This window comes from Triturus cristatus, chromosome 12 (genome assembly GCF_964204655.1).
Source record: "Triturus cristatus chromosome 12, aTriCri1.1, whole genome shotgun sequence".
Lineage (NCBI taxonomy): Eukaryota > Metazoa > Chordata > Amphibia > Caudata > Salamandridae > Triturus > Triturus cristatus.
In genome coordinates this window covers 722006402-722011517 of record NC_140595.1, presented here as the reverse complement: position 1 = coordinate 722011517, position 5116 = coordinate 722006402, and the positions used below count along the sequence as shown (strand labels likewise).

Genomic DNA, 5116 nt, shown 5'->3' with positions numbered 1-5116 from the left:
GGAGTACTGAAGGGTTTTCGGATGGCAGACGTGCTCTCCGAGCCTGTCGGAAGCCATCAGTAAAACCGAGTCAGATTCCTTTCTGAATGAGCCCATCAGAATGGCTTGGTGTGGAAAGGAATCCAAACAGCACATTCTGATGTGGGTAGGAGGGCTCCGACCGACAGTCGGAGCCCTTCCTGCCCGCATCAGAATCAGCCCCTTAGTTGAAAGATGTCCCATTTCCATGAATCTAGGATGATGTTTGTGAAAAAGAATTGAATGAAGAGTGGAGCAAGAAAATAAGCCCAGTAGAATATGTCCTTTTTAAAGAGGGCATTTGGCAGTCCTTCGGTCCTGCTGCCCCTTCAGCCTTCTACTTCTTCAAGATTATTGCTAGGTGTTCAATGTCCCTAATTAAAACCGCGTTGTTCTGATGATCACTCGTGAGACTCGGTTTCTACGGGGTAAGCCAGGCCACCCTGGGTTTTGGATACTGATTTTGCCGTTTGTGAATCCTGGAGTTCGGCTTTGCCCTTATGGCCTTCGTCCTTGCCATCGATGGCTGGCAGGGCATACTTTGCTCGAATGTGGGCTTCTCATGCTTCCGCCACAATCTCCACACTTTGATGTCTGGCCTTCCCGGATAGCAGTCCAATTAACACTTGCCAGAATTCTTTGCTATTTAGCCTCTTGCTGGTCCATAAGAGCTTGTTCCAGATGTCCTATTGATATTTTTTTTTGCTGTCCAGTATTCCTTTTGATATTGTTCTTTCAAGGTTCACAGTGTGGTTTTTATCAGACCGCTTCCCTTTCTCTGCTTCTGTTATTATTATTCTCACTTCTATCGTGATTTGACTTTTTTAACCTCGCGTGGTCCACTACTGTACCATCTTTGCCTTCTTGAACCCACTTTTGTATTCATAACATGGGAGATCTTCGACAAATGTGCTCTGGCTGGGAATTTTGTGAGTAAAGTCGGAATTAGTGTTGCCCGTGCTTTTTCACGTTCACCTGCTGCCCTGTGTTCTTCTTCAAGGTTTTCTGTTCCTCTTTTTACATCTTCTAACGTTCCTACACAAAGGTAGACTTCAGCCATCACCTTCTGTATTCCAGGTCCATGCCATTTTAGACTTTTAAATTGTCACTGATTGGGGTGGTGATTAGACCATTTGTTGAGTGCAGCTGGTTAAACTTACAACCTAACCGGAGGTAGATGATCACTTTCCGTTCGTGGAATGATTTGAAACTGGCCGACCAGGGGCAAGGCTCCCTCACTTATCAGCGTGGAATCTATTGTTGAACTTGTTCTTCCACAAAGATAGGTGATTGACGCTGGAATATCCTCCTTAGAATTGCCATTCAAGATCTTTAGACCTAATTTTTCCAGTTGCTTCCGTAGCTTAGGGCCACCAAGTTGGACGCCACCTTTTTTGCTTCTGTGGCTTAAGTTTGTGGTGAAGTCCCCAGAAATCATGAAGATTGTGTGTCGATGTTGTTTTTGTCACTTCTTTACTAATTTGCACAGGATTGACATTTTGTACACTTTCCCCTCTTTGCAAGGATTAATATAGACATTTATGATGAAAAGTGACATTAAATTGGGCCTGTCTTCTTTGTGTACTCGCTTGGTTGCTTGTGTCAAATTTGCTCCACAATCAAATCTTTCTAAATCCCATTTAAACTTCATGGAGAAATATGTGGACAACCATCCTCCCCCGGATTCCTGGAAATCAGAAAACTTTTCAGCTGGAATATGATGTTTCACGTAACCAACAATTGGTGCTGGTTCTAGGCTTCAGGAGCACCTAGAGCCCAGGCAGCGGCGAGACCGCGTGCAGGGAGATCTGAAAATCACGCCAAGGTTTTTATCTGATTGTGTATCTGATTGTGCCCATGAAATTAACCACAGTGTTCAGATGCTGGGTCAACTGTTGCTGGTCTCTTCTTGCAAATATTACTCATGAGCAGGGCCACTGGAATTATGCAACAGCAGAGAACCGCATAAAGCAGCAGAGCTGAGTGATTTGTGTAGCAAGAAAAGGCAGAGAATACTGCACAATTTGTGACCGTATTACTTGATTATTTTGTGCTTTATACACATTTAACAATATCTGACCAAAAGTTAGTTCTCATTAGTGTGCGTAACACTTAAATAGAGCAATAAGCAACAAGGGATGACCAGGTAAGATTTAAAAGGTGTTCACTTTGAGCAACAATATGCCCGGTAGCATTGTTGCACCTTTTGATTCATTTGAGCTAGAAATACATTGTTTGTTAACATATATAAATTATACAGCTGATGATATGTGGCAAATCCATAATCATACGGAAAATGCAGCAACTGTATAATTGCATAATTCCACTAACGCTGTTTATGAGGCAAAAGGATGAGTTGAAAGACGGTTGTTTCTCTTTTCAGATCCAGGCAATCGATTCAATGTGAAGAGAAGCTACCCCTGGTTTGCGTCTACTGAGTGAGAGCCACTGAACTCTGAGTGAATGAGAGGAAGGGAAAGATAGAGGGCTGGGAGACAGAGAGAGAAAGAAAGTCTGAAAGGGAGAAAGAAACCGAGAAAAAGAGAGAGGGACAAAAAGACTTAGGGGCATATCATCAAGGACCGGCGATAATTATCGCTAAGCGCACTTAGCGCTAGGATAATTATCGCTGGGTAACGTGGAATTTTATCGCTGAGATAGCGTGCTATTAGCAATGCTTATCTCAAAAGCGATAAAATTCCAAGCGCTAACTGCCAAATGTGAGATTATCGCTGGAAATGCAGCGATAATCTCACAAAGTTTGGTGATAGCTTGATGATAGGGCAAGGCATACTTAGCCATGATATCCACCTTACATAGGATATCATGCCTAAGTCAGTCTTAAAGCAGGCGTAAGGAAAGTAGCCAAAGCAGAGGTTATCGCTACTTTGCTTGTCGCTCTGCAGGTTAGCGTGCCCATTGATAATTGGAGAAATGTCGCTTAGCGACATTTCTCCAGTTATGTCAGGGCAGGAACGCCCACGGGCGTTCAGAAAACAGGCGCTAATGCAAGGATTCACGCGATAGCGTGACCTTGCTGATTGGGCGATAAAATTATCACCGCTTTTCGTCCAAAAATGGACGCAAAAGCGGCAAAAATATGTTATCGGCTCCTTGATGATATGCCCCTTGGAGACTACGAGAACGGGAAAGGGCAGTATCCGAAACAGAGAGACAGAGAGGGGAACCAAGAGAAGAAGGAACAGGAGGGATTGTGTGTGTGAGAGAGAGAGGTAACCTTACGTCTATGTCGAGTCGAACGACAAACTGTTAACGTTAAAGCTGGGTCTGAATGTAAGAAGATTCTATGAAACATACCAGGTGACTCCGTGGCAGTGCCAAGAGTGGGAATAAGGTACTCGGAGTCGGACTAACCACATTTGGGAGGGCTGGCGGAATGGCTAGGGTGTGTTACAGAAAATCGTATTTTATCATTCCTTACTGCAGATATTATCTCTGTCTCCTGCCTATAATGTATTATATAGCGCTCACTACACCTGACTATCTAGCGCTTACTACATCTGATGAGGCGTTGAAGCGCTTTGGGGGCACGTGGCACAGTACTCCACTGAACACAACTCTTTTGTTTATAGTCTTAGTTGCTAGTGTTGCATTAGTTGAGTTGACATACAGATTAGTCGCACGTTATATCGTTCTTTTCTCAATCTCCCTCCTGCTCCTCTCTTTACACATATTTTTCTATTCGTTCGCCCCCTTGTCCAAGACTTTTTCTCACTCTCTCTTTCCTTGTCACACAGAGAGCTTCGAAGGGGGATGCACAACATAATGAGAGGCACTGAACCTAAGACGTGGTAGGATCGTGATATACTTCCATACGGCCACAGAAGGGGGCGCTGTAGGGCACCATAACTTGCTTTAAAGGACTCTGCAGTGGACCCCATCCTTTCAGACCAATAGGATCATTTAATCAAACACTGTATTTGCAATTCACAACATCCTAAAATTAGTGAGTGTACTCAGAAAATTTACACATCCAAAAAAGACTTCTTGCATTGGCCGGGAATCGAACCCGGGCCTCCCGCGTGGCAGGCGAGAATTCTACCACTGAACCACCAATGCTCAGATGATAAAACTGCTGCAGAGAACATATATATAGATCCTCTGGAAGAGTGTGTGCAATCATTGAGATGAGAGACCAAGGACAGACCTTGCCTGCACCGGAGCGCCAACCTTAAAAGCAACAGGCAATGAACCACTAATCCTTAGCGGAGCCACGGCTTTCAGTGTATGCAAAACCCCACCAACCTATCGGACCCCGAGAATAGTCAGTGAAGAGTTTACACGGAATAACACGAAGAGCCGCTAATGTTAATAATAAGCAGAAGGTAGCCACTGAGTTCCCTCAGAGAAGTGAATGGAGCACGGGGGATTTATGACTGGAGAGAGCGCGCGCAGCTGAGAGGAATGTAATGAGCAGGTGTTGAAGGCACGCGCGCCTCAGGGCACGAGGCTCAGGTACATCAGGCCAAAAACTCTCCGCCCTAACATGGGCGTTGACTTGTACTAGCTCCAGAGCCGCGCCGTGCGTCACAGATGTACATGCACTTAAAGTCAGGTAAAAGAAGTGTTACACCGCCCCCATCGCTGTCCTAGCATCTCTCAAAGAAGTTGGCAAAAGCAAGGGGGGCGTGAGGCAACTCACAAAACAGGGCACGTCTGTATCTGGAAGTAGGGGTGCCGATGTGCTGCTGCACCTCCTTATATCTCTGATGCACCCCAACTCAAGAATCAACAATCACGAGGCCTACAAACGGTGTCCTGTCCGGCCGCTTCGTGTGCCAAAGTGATGCTAATTATTTTAGCGGGGATCGATCGCTGTGTTTACTATTCCTTTCTGCCCGGTTCCGGAATTGTGTATTTTTTTTCTAGTTTTACTCTCTCTAGGGTGTGCATAGGTGAGCGGAGAGGGTCACAGTGTTCCAGAGATGTGCTCGCACATCAAATAAAGATATACTTGACTTCCAAAGCAAGCCAGGCGATATCATGGCCAGCACGCTCACTCGGAAAATTGTTCCAGCACCACTCTCTGCCCTGAGCACACCCCTGACAAAAAGAACCGAGATGCAAGCTTCACACC

The 5116-nt window shown here is 45.3% G+C and overlaps 1 non-coding gene across 1 annotated transcript; it reads right to left on the bottom strand.

Annotated features, from left to right (window-relative positions):
* Positions 1-4027: 4027 nt before the first annotated feature.
* Positions 4028-4098, bottom strand: TRNAG-GCC (transfer RNA glycine (anticodon GCC)). Its single transcript has one exon. It is a non-coding gene; the product is annotated as a tRNA-Gly (tRNA).
* Positions 4099-5116: the final 1018 nt, after the last annotated feature.